This window comes from Notechis scutatus, chromosome 4 (genome assembly GCF_049901735.1).
Source record: "Notechis scutatus isolate UNSWTSFEM ecotype Mainland chromosome 4, rNotScu1.2, whole genome shotgun sequence".
NCBI classification, from domain to species: domain Eukaryota; kingdom Metazoa; phylum Chordata; class Lepidosauria; order Squamata; family Elapidae; genus Notechis; species Notechis scutatus.
The window spans coordinates 10,933,702-10,948,009 of record NC_142012.1 but is presented as its reverse complement, the minus strand read 5'-3'; positions in this window follow the sequence as shown (position 1 = coordinate 10,948,009).

The window sequence follows — 14,308 nt, the reverse complement described above, 5'->3', positions numbered from 1 at the left end:
CTGAACTTGGTTGTTTTCTTGCAGTCATTTCATTACCCAAACTAGCTAACATCATCGGGACTAGCACTGATGATGTAATCTAGTTTGGACAATGAAGCATCTGCAAGAGAGCACCAAGGACCCCTCATTTCAACCCTGAGATACAAATAATCTCCTTCAGATTCAGTTACAAGAAGGTTTTGGGGTATGTGATGATACAGACACAGGCCGTGCCTACAATTCTGATGGCACAGAGGTTAAAATGCAGTATTGCAGGCTAACTCTGCCAACTGCCAGGTGTTCGATCCTGACCAGCTCAAGGTTGATTCATCCTTTCATCCTTCTGAGGTCAATAAAATGAGGACCCAGATTGTTGGGGGCAATAGGCTGACTTTATAAATCGCTTAGAGGATGCTGTAAAGCACAATGAAGTGGTATATAAGCCTAAGCGCTATTGCTAACTGCTGCCTCCATTCCAGGGATTATGCAGCTGCCATGCAACCCCAAGAAAAGATTTAACTGATTTAAAGAGTTGCAGGCAAATGTTGCCTGAAGTCTCGAACCCAAAATGTTGCCCCAGTCCTATTATCTCATCCACCTTCAAACCTTCTCAAAGCAATCCATACTGTGTCTAAGTATCAGTGAATGGCAAGCTTCGCCTGTGTTGAAATATCATACACAGATGATATTTGACATCGTGCTGGTTATTGTTTACACCCTTTACCATAAGCTTGTAAATCTTCTGCTGTCATATATGACTCCTGTCATATGGTCTCTGCAGAGCAATCACGAGAGTCTCATGATCGTAAGAACCTTGGTGGCGCAGTGGTTAGAATGAAGTATTGCAGGATGACTCTGCCAACTGCCAGGAGTTTGATCCTGACTGGCTCAAGGTTGTTTCAGCTTTCCATCCTTCCGAGGTTGGTAAAATGAGGACCCAGATTATTTGGGGACAATATGCTGACTCTATAAACCACTTAGAGAGGGCTGTAAAGCACTATGAAGCAGTATATCTGTCTAAGTGCCATTGCTATTGCTCATGCATTGTAGGAAATCCTGTTCTTAACAGATAATAGATAATCAGAGTTGGAAGGGACCTTATAGGTCATCTAGTCCAATCCCCCACCCAAGCGGGAGACCCTACACCATTTCTGACAAATGGCAGTCCAATCTCTTCTTGAAGGTCTCAAGTGATGGCGCTCCCACAACTTCCGAGGGCAAGCTGTTCCATCGGTTGATTGTTCTCACTGTCAGAAAGTTTCTACTTATTTCCAGGTTGAATCTCTCCCTGTTCAGTTTCCATCCATTGTTCCTTGTCTGGCCTTTGGGTCCCTTGGAGAATAGCTTGGCCCCTTCCTCTCTGTGGCAGCCCCTCAAATATTGGAAGACCTCTACCATGTCTCCCCTGGTCCTTCTCTTCACTAGACTAGCCAACCCAAGTTCCTGTAACTGTTCTTCGTATGTTTTAGTCTCCAGTCCCCTAATCATCCTGGTTGCTCTTCTCTGTCCTTTTTCTAGAGTCTCGTCATCTTTTTTATAATGTGGTGAACAAAACTGAATGCAGTACTCTAGGTGTGGTCTTACTAAGGCTTTGTTGAGTGGTATTAGTACCTCACTTGATCTCGATTGTATCCCTCTGTTAATGCAATTTAGGATTGCATTAGCATTTTTGGCTGCTGCTGCACACTGCTGACTCATATTTACCTGGTTGTCCACTAAGACTCTAAGATCCCTCTCACAGTTACTGCTATTGAGCCTGGTTTTACCCAGTCTATATGTGTACGTTTGGTTCTTCTTGCCTAACTGTAGGACTTTACTTTTCTCTACACTGAATTTCATTTTGTTAGTTATGACCCCAGTGTTCTAGTCTGTCAAGATCCATCTGGATCTTGAGCCTATCTTCTTGGGTGTTAGCTATTCCCGCCATCTTAGTATAATCTGTATTCTCCAATGAATTCTCTACTTGGGTGGGGTAGCAGCCAGACCTAGGCATTCTTAGGGCTCCTCCAGATAAATTCAGAATTCATTCCAATGCACCACTCACATTGATTTTTATTCATGAACATTGGTGGAAAACTGGGCGGAGATGGAAGCCCCCTTAAAATCCCTCTGTCCCTATTTTCTTTCACAACTTCTTGATAGACCTGGTGCAAAGATGGGCACCCCACTTCAAAGTTTCATTAAATTTTAATCATTTAGAATAGAATACTTTATGGGCCAAGTGTGATTGGACACACAAGGAATTTGTCTTGGTGCAAATGCTCTCAGTGTACATAAAAGAAAAGATACATTCGTCAAGAGTCAAGAATCATCAGGTCCAACACTTAATGATAGTCATAGGGTACAATCAGCAATCAAATCATACTAGGAAACAGTCAATATAAATCGTAAGAATACAAGAGACAGTTGTACAGTCACAAGTGGGAGGGGATGGGTGATAAGGAGTGATGAGAAGATTAACAGTAATAGTAGTGCAGACTTTGTAAATAGTTTGTCAGTGTTGAGGGAATTATTTGTTTAGCAGAGTGATGGCATTCGGGGGAAAAACTGTCCTTGTTTATGAGAACCAAAAGGAAACTTTGTTAACTATATTAGACTGTGCAGCTGAGTATTCAAGCCATTTCACTTAATGAAAGTTAAATGAAATCAAATCTGATTTTTGTCCTAAGGGGTCCTTGGTGCTCTCTGTGCTTGGTTGTTTTCTTGTAAACATTTCATTACCCAATTGGAGTGGTGCAGTGGGCTAGAGGTGGAGTTCTTGCCTCACAATCAGGAGGCTGTGAGTTCGATCCTAGATAGAGGCAGATATTTCTCTCTCTGGGCACACTGAGAATATATATCTGCTGAACAAAACTCAGCATTGGTGACAGGAAGGGCATCCGGCCATTAATCACTCTGCTAGCTCCATTTAGTTGCCCAGACTCCACCCTGAAAGGGATTATGGGGGTTGTTAAAAGATGATGGTTTCATTATCCAATGCACTGATGATGTGGCTTGGTCTGGGTAATGAAACATCTGCATGAAAACAGCCAAGCTTAGAGAGCACCAAGTACTTTTTATTTCAAGTCTGAGCTACAGATGTTCACGTTATTCATTTTTGTCCTGCTTTCTCTCCACTCCTCCCCGCCCCTCATATTTAAGCACTGAATCTGGCTCCATTTTGTCAAAATAATGCCACAGACAAAAGTCCAGGCAAAGATACAGTTCCACGCCCTGCTTTTTTGGCAGATTAGCTATGGAAGGCGTAAGAAAATGCCCAACTTGTCAAAACTGAGTCCTGAAAGAAATTACTGATTATCAGTATATCAAAGATGTGTGACAAGGGCTTGAAGCTTACATATACACAAGCATTTTGGAGCTTGAAAACTATTTTAAATATATTTCGCCAAAATGAGAAGGAAATGATGGTGGAGCATAAAACTTTGATCTAATTGTGGCCTTAATTATCAAATGCTTTTTTTTTTCCCCTGCACCAAAGGGAGGAAAAAAAAATAGCACTGCTTAAAATGTTTTATAATCTGACAAGGCCATAAGGCTTAATGAAATCAATGATTGGACCCAGATGGATGATTAACTCTTGAGGTTTATTTTTTAAAAAGAAAAAAGAAAAAAAGTGCATAATTATGCTGAATTGCAACTTCATAGCATCGCATTGCCCATATGGAACAGAGCTGTACCCTGACTATACCCAAAATTATAGAACAGGTGGTGGAATTTGGGCCGCATTGCTTGGCATGCAGAGAAAGCAGTCTGAACTTACAACTGCCAGGGAAAATAAAAGAGCCTTTCAAATTGTGTTAACTTTGGAGATCTGAGAATTTCTCCTCACTAACAATATATATTTTTATATATAATTATATAATATTATATTATATTGTATGTATATATATTATATATTATATATTATATATTATATATTATATATTATATATTATATATTATATATTATATATTATATATTATATATTATATATTATATATTATATATTATATATTATATATTATATATTATATATTATATATATATGCCTGTGTAGTATCTTAGACAAAATCAGTAAGATACTACACAGGCATCACATCAAGACTGCCTTCAAAACAGACAGAAAAATAGCAGCCATCCTTAGAAACCCCAAAGATAAAATTGACCTGGGAAACCAAGGCACAGATGAAGTCCCCTGTGCATCATGCCCGGCCACATACATTGGACAGACCAATAGAAGAATAAGTACCCACCTGGATGAACACAAAAGTGCAGTAAAGAAGCTGGAACACACTTCCTCACTAGTCCAACACATGAAAGCCAGAGGTCATAGCATCGACTTCAATGGCACCAAAACCCTAGCCACTATAGAAAACCCCAGCCACAGAATCATCAGAGAAGCCATAGAGATTGAAAAAAGACCTGAAAGAGAAACTGTTTCAACCTTCGGGAGACTGCTATAGGACCTGAAGGCCAGACAAAGGATAATGGATGGAAACTGATCAAGGAGAAATTCAACCTAGAAATGAGGAGAAATTTTCTGACAGTGAGAACAATCAACCAATGTAACAGAACAGAGGTGGGTATTCAGCAGGTTCTGACCAGTTCTGGAGAACCGGTAGCGGAAATTTCGAGCAGAGAACCGGCAAATTCCCACCTCTGACTGGCCCTGCCAACCCCATCTATTCTCTGCCTCCCGAGTCCCAGATGATCGGTTGGGTCCTCTTTGGTTGCCCTGCAAAGGAGAATGGAGCTGGAAAGCAGGTTAGTGAGGTGGGGAGGGAATGGAGATTTTGCAGTATCCTTCCCATGCCATGCTCACCAAGCCATGCCCACCAAGCCACACCTACAGAACTGGTAATAAAAATTTTTGAATCCCCTCACTGGAACAGAAGTTGCCTTCAGAAATTGTGGGAGCTTCATCACTGGAAGCTTTCAAGAAGAGACTGGACTGCCATCTGTCAGAAGTGATGTAGGGTCTCCTGCTTGGGTGGGGGTGGTGTTGGACTAGATGACCTACAAGGTCCCTTCCAACTCTCTTATTACATGCCAAAACAATTAGAAACCGGGACAATTTTCTTCCCTCGTGCCATCATCACTCTGCTGAACACTTAATTCCCACAGTTTTCTACCTCAGTATATTTAGCACGCAGTATGGCTGCAGTACTAATCTCCTTCTCATCTTTTATACTACCCTTTCTTATTGGTATTGAAGGATGTGGATCAAAGAAATATTATTTTGAATTCTTTTAAATAATTTATATTATGTATTACAAGGGGGTGTGTGGATTGGATGACCAGGAGAGTTCCTTCTTTGCTAAAATGCTTGCTCATAAAAGTTATGTTTAAACACTTGTTTAAGCTGAAAAACATGTAACCACCAATATTTCCTACCTGGCTGCCTGCTGTAAGGTTTCCTGTTTCAATAGAATACTTGAACTGCAAGTTCAAAAGGACATTCACTGTAAATTGTATTGAAAAAGGAAGTGCCTTGCTCTTCTGACTCCAACTTACCAGAGAGGGATGTAGAATTGCCTCCTTTTGCAAAAGTATAATAAAATTCTTGTTTGTTGACTTTATCTCATTGTCCCGAAAATTTATTAAGAATTTGGGGTCACCTAAATCTGACAGTATCATGGTGATGATGATGATGATGATTACTATGTTGTACTTCATGTATACTGAGAGCTTCTGCACTGGGAACAAATCCCTTGTGTGTCTAATCACACAATTAAAACAAAACCAACTTATTACATGCATTGTTAAGTCTCCCCTGTTAACTCAATCGTAAATAAAGGAAGTTGAATGAACCCACGGAATGAACAAATCTATTTGGGAGTTAGAAAATGGGTAAGTAATGTATTCATCTGGCTCATTGGAGAAAAACAAACACCATAAACGCCGCACAATGTTATCGCTAACACTCAAGACGCAATGACAATGCTTTAGAGCAGGGGTTGCCAACCTTTTGGACCTCAGCGACCACCAAACTCATAATTTTAAATCCCGCGGACCACTAACATGAATTTTCACTGACGGTGGCTTGCTGACGTTGGTGGGAAAGTCGGTCCCATATTCCAGAGCTGCAGTAGTCACAGGACTGGTCCTTTGGTCATCCCGGAGCAGCTGCTCCTTCACCTGCGTGCACCGGCCTGCCATGGACTGGAGGAGCTGCTCTGGGATGACCAAAGGGCCAATCCTGTGATTACTGCAGCTCTGGAATATGGGACTGACCTTCCCACCAATGTCAGCAAGCCACCCTGGGGCGGATTTCCCTCCCTGGCTGTTGGTCTTACCTTCCAGTTCCAGCTCATGCGGTTCTACTCAAGGTAAGGTTTGCTCTCGGCTGAAGGGTGGGCCATGTGGGCAGCACAGCCTTGTGTTCCCGCACAACCTGGATTAATTGCTTTGGGGGGAGTGCTTTGGGGGGGGGGACATTTCTCTTCAGACCACCAACATTTTCTCACAGATCACCAGTGGTCCCTGGCCCACCGGTTGGCGACCACTGCTTTAGGCCAAACTCAATGGAAAGTCTATCATTTTGGAAAGAGGTACAGTACTGTACACGACAACAACTTAACTTTTGATTTGCTAGCCTATCCTGTTTGTTCTCTGTTAGGAATATAAGTCACCTAACAGGTATGTGGGTTAGAAATATATAAACCAGGATAAACATTTTAGTACTATATCTTTAAGGGAATGCAAGACCATGCAATTGGGTGTGGTTTCTCAAACAGCCATAAGATGGAGCCAGAAACCTGGGTTGTTTAGTCTTAGTCTCAGAAGAGAGTGTGTCTGAGTAAAGTATCTCTGTTTCCTTCTGTTGGAAAGTATTGCCGTTCCTCCATTTTTCCTAATTAACTGATATTACTGGATTTGATGTAAGTCTGATACTGAACTGTTTTTGACACTGGAATTTGATATTTGGACTATCCCTGGATTGAAAAACTGACTGATTTACCTGTGAATGACTTTTGGACTGCTTATCTTGAACTTTGCTTAAACTGTCTGGAAGTAAAAACCTACATTTACTGTACAGTGTATCTGTGTGCTCTGTGTGTATTATTCCAACACTACTCTCAAATACGTCTCCCTGTATGCGCTCATTCTCCTAACGGGGAATTACCTCAACGTTCTCCTACGTTGTGCCATGCACAACCACTTCATAAGTATCCCCAGTGTAACTGTACATTGGGGAAACAAAACAGCCACTTCATAAGCGCATGGCACAAGAGGACGAACCCATCAGGACTAGATTCAGCAGTCCATCTGCATTTAAAAGACACAGGCCATTCTTTTGAAGACAGCAAAGTCCACATTTTGGACACAGAGGACCGCTGGTTTGAAAGAGGGGTCAAAGAAACCATCTATGTAAGACAGTGAGGGGAATCCCGCCACAGCTGATCGTAGGAACAGCTGATTGTCGGGAGGGGAAAAGAACAAGAAATACCTTAAGCGGTGACTGGGCAGGGGAGAACGCAGTCAGCGATGTTGGTCATGTGCACATGTTGTTCATGCGTGCTGAGGACTGACTGTGTGGGGAAGGGAGGGGCAGGCGGAAAGGGGAGGGACGAGCCAGGGGCACAATGTGCTGGTTCTCCGAACTGTGCAGAATCATAAACAACCAATTCTATAGAACTGGTCCGAACTGTTAGAATCCCATCCCTGATTTGGGGATTGCACGTGTTGTGAATCAATAAAAGTTACTAGCATAAATGCAAATCAGGGTTTGGAAACCTGCACACCTGATTGGCCCTTATACAACAACTAGGGATTGGTCCATAACTAGTCCCTGATTGGCCACTATTCTGACACTTCTCATTGGTTATAAGTTTGAACTTGTTGCACATGTCATTGGTTAATAAGGTAGCAGATAACCCTATAAAAGGGTTGCTGTTGCCCATAGCCTTGCTCTGTTCTGTTCTATTTATTATTATTAAAGAGTTGAAGTCACTGTCAGATGTCTGGTCTCCATTATTCCCCAAACTTAACAGCACGCATCCCATTTAAATCCCTCGACTGATTCTGCTTTCTGGGAGGATTCTTATAGCCATGGCTGCTGTAACCGCAACAGGTTTCTCCCAAAGGAACATGGGGTGCTCTCCAATTAAATATGTCCTTCTTCTGAACTGTCACAAGCATTTCCCCCCCCCTCCCTCTATTGCGGCTTCCAATTAATTAGTTTTCAGCTTCTTCTTTTATTTTTGGCATTCCTCTTACCTCCTGTTCGGTCTATCTGGGCAGCCTGGGCCAGTCCTGGCACAGATCAAACCTTATCATTCTGGATCTGAAAACACTGAAAAAAATTTGGCTTCTGGTTCCTGTCAGCCACGATTGCAAAGGGTTATCTTACATCCGCATGTGGTTTTTTTTCTTCCATATAACCCATAAATCCATCCAGAGCTGCACTTTTGGAAATAGACTGAGGGTCCCAATTTTGGGCCTTCACAGCTTGTCTGGCAAAGGTTTTACAGATCTCTAAATAGCACATGTCCATTTGATCCCCTAATTACAGACATAAATATTATGGCCCGGAGGTTTTCTAGTCCAGCTTTTCTTCAGCTGATGATTTCTACATACAGTATCTTGGGGCTACCATGTTCCAGTCTCTCAGGGGCTGCCACAAAGAAGAGGGAGTCCAGCTATTCTCCAAAGCACCTGAGGGCAAGAGAAGGAGCATTGGATGGAAACTAATCAAGGAGAGAAGCAACCAGGGGTGGGAATCAAATTTTTTAACAACCGGTTCTGTGGGCGTGGCTTAGATGGTGGGCATGGCTTGGTGGTCATGTGACTGGGTGGGCGTGGCTTGGTGGTCATGTTATTGGCTGGGCGTGGCCAACTCAACATCACTCACATCGAGGCACGCATCTCCTCGCCTGGCCTCTCATAACTGTGGGGATGCTGCAACAGTCGTAAGTATGAAAAAGGGTCATAAGTCACTTTTTTCAGTGCCATTGTAACTTTGAATGGTCACTCCACACAAGCAAAGTACCAGCAAAGGAGGGGAAAAAACGCCAGAGAAGTTCCTGAGACAGGAAGTCTAGTCCTGTCAAGAATGTAATCAGGGTTAACGGAGAGACAGTTTCTGTAAGCAACACCAGAATGTTTCCTTCCTGCCTTCCTTATAGGATTAGCCCAGTAATTTCTTCTAACAACCGGTTCTCCGAACTGCTTAGAATGTTAACAACTGGTTCTAGCGAATAGGTGCGAACCTGTAGAATCCCACCCCTGGAAGCAACCTAGAACTAAGGAGGAATTTCCTGACAAAACAAATAATCAGTGGAACAACTTGCCTCCACAGGTTGTGGGTGCTCCAACACTGGTGGTTTTTTAGAAGAGATTGGATAACCATTTGTCTGAAATGGAACAGGGCAGTGATGGCAAACCTTTTTCGGCTCCCGTGCCGATAATTGCGCCTGCACTCGTGAGCTCACGTGCCAGTACCCAGAAGGCAATGCATGCTGCCCTCACCACACCCCCTGCACCTGGCGCACAATCCCCTCACAGAGTGCTGTGCATCTGTGCCTTCACGTGTGATTCCCTTTGCCGTGCGCTACACACCAGCACATGTGCATGCAATCACTCCTGTGTGCCATCCATTAGTGCATGTGCACGTGATCCCTCCATGCGCTGTGCGACTTTGCGCATGCGCACGTGTCTCCTGTGCACCCCGCACATGCACGCCAGACACCCACTGTCAGGCGGCAGTGGCGCGCGTGCATGTGCAGTGGGGCTCTTCCGGGTGAGCTCTTGAGTGCCAGGGAAAATGGCTTCCGGCACGCATGTCATAGGTTCACCATCACGGGTATAGGGTTTCTTGCCTGAGCAGGGGGTTGGACTAGAAGAGCTCCAAGGTCCCTTCCAACTCTGTTATTCTATTCTATTCTATTCTATTCTATTCTATTCTATTCTATTCTCGGGATTTCATACCATGCTTGCAATTTTGCATCAGATATCTTTGTAGGGAGCATGATGGCTCAACAGTTAAAATGCTGAGCTGGTCAGCTGGAAAGCTGACAGCCCAAGTTTGAGACCCAAGTGCCACGTACAAGATGAGCTTCCATTCCTTGTCCCAGCTCCTGCCAATCTATTTATCTACTTGCCAATGCAAGTAGATAAATAGGTACCACTTTGGTGGAAGGTGACAGTGTTCTGTGCATCTCAAAATATATAGTCATGCTGGCCACATGACCATGAAAATGTCTTTAGATAATGCTGGCTCCCTCAGCTAAGAAATGAGGCAAGCATCGCCCCCTAGAACCGGATGCTATTGGATAGGGGAAACCTTTAAAACTTTTAATCTTTATAGAAAATGTTCAGCAATATTTACATTGTTTTACATCGATGGTTTTAACTCGGTCAAAGAAGCTTTGTTTAATGTCTTTGGTTCTGATGGTGTTGTTTGAACTTTGGTCTATAGTCTCTGCCATAAGTGTAGGGACATGGTGACTCAGTGGCTAAGACACTGAGCTTGTCGATCAGAAAGGTCGGCAGTTCGGCGGTTTGAATCCCTAGCACTGCATAATGGAGTGAGCTCCCATTCCTTGTCCCAGCTTCTGCCAACCTAGCAATTTGAAAGCATATTTAAAAATGCAAGTAGAAAAATATAGGGACCCCTTTGGTGGGAACAGCGTTCCGTGCGCCTTCGGCGTTCAGTCATGCCGGTCACATGACCATGGAGAACTCTTCGGACAGAGCTGGCTTTTCAGCTTTGTAACGGAAATGAGCACCGCCCCCTAGAGCCAGAAACAATTAGCACGTGTGTGTGAGGGAAACCTTTACCTTACCTTATCTACCATAAGTAATCTTCTGTCTTTTTCACAGTCATTCCAGATTACTCCATAGGTTTGCATCAGTTTGGCTTGAACAAGTCTATAACATTATTGTAAGGCGCTTTTGTGAAATGAGACCTTCGAGAAATTCTGGAAAAGGCACCTGGCAATGGAGTTCACAGGTGACCCGTGAGGTGTTGACCAGGATCTTAAATCTTTACACAGTTTCAGCCCAAATTATTTGTGGACTCTTCCTTTACCTTCATTCTTCACTCATAGAATGAAAGGGTTGGAAGAGACCTTAGAGGTCTTCTACTAAAACCCCTTGCCCAAAAAGGAGACTTTATTTGAACAATTCCAGGAGATAAGCTATTGATTTAATTGTTTAATTATTCTCCCTGTCAGAAAATTTCTCCTTATTTCTAGCTTGGATCTTTCCTTGATCAGTTTTCATCCATTATTCCTTGTTCTGCCTTCAGGCACTTTGGTTGACTCCCACTTCTGTGGGTCAGCCACTCAAACACTGGAAGACTGCTATCCTATCGCCCCTAGTCCTTCTCTTCATTAGATTAGACATCCCTCCCTCCCTCAACCGATCATCATACAATTCAGCCTACTCATTTTTGTTGTTCTTCTCTGCACTCTTTCTATGGCCGCAGCATCTTTTTTTGGTATCTTGGTACCCAAAACTGGTGTGTGTGTGTATTCCAACCCATCTCCCTTTCTCCGGGCAAGTGTAGAATAGCTGGCAAAGCTTCCAGAAGTTTCTGTAGCATTTCTGATTGGGGGAACGAGGTGAATAGTTTTAGCTTTATGTTTTCCTTTAGTATTTTTTAATGTTTCCTCTTGAATTTTTAATTATTTTTCTTTGTAGTTATGGTTTCTCACATTTTTCATTTTAATTCTTGAAAAGGTATTTTTCAGGTAAAAGAACATGAGTTTTCTTCTCCTCAACCTCGGGAAACATCAGAATTTCTATTTGTAGTTTCTTCACATACATTTATATATGTGCAAATATGTTTCTTGGAATACAAAAGAGCTAAGATCTCCCCCCTGAGATGGATATTTATTTAAAAAGACATTTACCTTAATAAGTCCTCAAATTGTTAATGGTCCAAAATTTAAGTGTTCCAGAAAGAATCTTTTCCCCCCAATATGGGCTTTAAATGTTTTAATAACTACAAATTATAAATTATAGTGATTCTAGTAATCTTCCTAATGTTAATTCTATGACTTGAGCCTTCTGGATGTTAATGTGAACTAGATCATTATGATTAGAGATTTTTTTTATCAAGTTTTGGATTCTTCGGTAGACTTTAATAAAGTTCCAGCTTAATTTACTTTACATAATTTAATTTACTTTTTGTAACTGGACAGTAGTTGAAGTAAACCTAATGTGAGTCTTTTTGCAAATATTCAGTCACGATGCAGTAACATTATCTACTAAGTATACAAAAACTCATCTTATTATATTCAAGATGCTATTTAATTACATCAGTATGAAGCAATTCACATTTAATAAAAGAAATTGCAGATTTTGTCATTGTTATATAAATATTCCATAAACCTTTAAACCTTGCAGATCATCTTACTGCAAATGATTTATGGAAAACAAGAATAAAATATTTTCTTATATCTTTTATATCTTTATTTCTATTAAAGCAAAAAGAAGGAGCACGAGGAGGAGGAGGAGAAGGAGAAAGAACACTGGTTTTCATTATGGGACAAAAACCTATTTACTACTGGAATTGATTGATTGATTGATTTTAGCTCACCTTACTATTTTTATAAATAAGTCAAGGTGGCAAACATCTAATATTCCTTCTTCCTCCTATTTTCCCCATAGCAACAACCCTGTGAGATGAGTTGGGCTGAAAGATAGTGACTGACCCAAGGTCACCCAGTCAGCTTTCATTCCTAAAATGGAACTGGAACTCACTGTCTTCTAGCGATTGACCTAAAGTCACCCAACTGGCTTCCCCGCCTAAGGCAGGACTAGAACTCACAGCCTCCTGGTCTCAAATCTGGTACCTTAACCACTAGACCAAACTGGCTCTGAATATTTAATATCTAAATACATATCTTTTTACCTTAGGCCTTTTAGCTTTAACATTGCTGTGATGCTTGATTTTCATGTTGTCAACTGTTTAGTGGCTTAGTTCAACTGTTCTGTACTAAAGCTAGTTGTTGCTGTGAAACTAAAACTGAAACTCCTCTGCTTGTGTTTTGCATTTGGAACAGATTTATTTTCAGGTGGGAGGGGGGAGTAGAACTCCTTAGCATCAGAGCGTGTTAATAATAATATACGAAATACTAATGCGCTGATAGTCATTTCGAAAAATCCTTTCTTAGTGAGCACCTAGAAGCTAAGAGGAACATGCATGCCAAATTTCAAGTTTGTAGGCTTTACGGTTCTGGAGATTTTGTGATAATACTTGAGTGGTATTTCACTTTTATATACATATAGATTCTATAGGAGAATGCTAAGCTGAAATAAGAGCCAGCATAGGTGGAAAGTAGATCTGAGCAGACTTCCATGATGGAAAAGATTTTATTAGAAAGCAGGAGAGAGAGGGAGAGAGAAAGATTTCCTCTACCCACTTTTAAGGCTAGTGTGGTACGTCTGGCATTTAAGCAAATGAAGTGATGTTACAGTATATTACAAATCTTAAGCAGTCATTTCCAAGCTAATGGCTTTGCCCATAACGATTTGTCATGCAATTTTAGCTTCAAAGCTTGGCATTAATTACAAACAAGAAACAAATCACACTGCTAAAACATACATTACAGACAAATTATGCTCTCAAAATAGGTAATTTACAGCTTAGAAATAGTAATTGATAAATCTTAAAAGTCTTTCTCCACATTATTTTTAGAGGCGCCGGTGAATCTCAGGATAATTTGATACCACTCGGTAGAGGAATTCAGGCCGTGGTTTGGAAGGTACCTTCTCACTTCAGAATAGCCATGTCTGAGGCCCACATCCTTCCTAGATTGAACATCAGGGAAGGATTCCTGCTTTTTATTTACCAACTTAGAGTTTAGCAGAAGGTGGTGAAAGAATAAACTAATATGGGCTACCATAGTATTTTTAAATTTTTATACTATCTAACTTAATATATGTTTTAAATAGGTTTTAGACTAGGTTTTTAATTATTATTATTATTATTACTTTAATTATTTTACTTTTTAAATACTGTGTAGTGTGATTGTGAGGTGGTGTTTGGGGGCACTGTGCTGGAATAGCTTTCAAATTTCATTGTATTTTGAATGCAATGACAATAAAGAATTCTATTCTATTCTATTCTATTCTATTCTATTCTATTCTATTCTATTCTATTCTATTCTATTCTATTCTATTCTATTCTAGTACATCTGATGTAGAAGGACAGGCAGAGAGTGGGGGTGGAGCCAAGAGAGGATTCAGCCTGGAATCGTTACGTTCCCACAAGTGGTCAAAGTCCAACCCATCTTAAATTCTGTTAACTCTTATTAAGTGCTGAACATTAGTTGACTAAATACTTGCGTGAAGGCATGAGCAATAAATCAGTTTAACTGGAATTTAACGTGTGGTCCT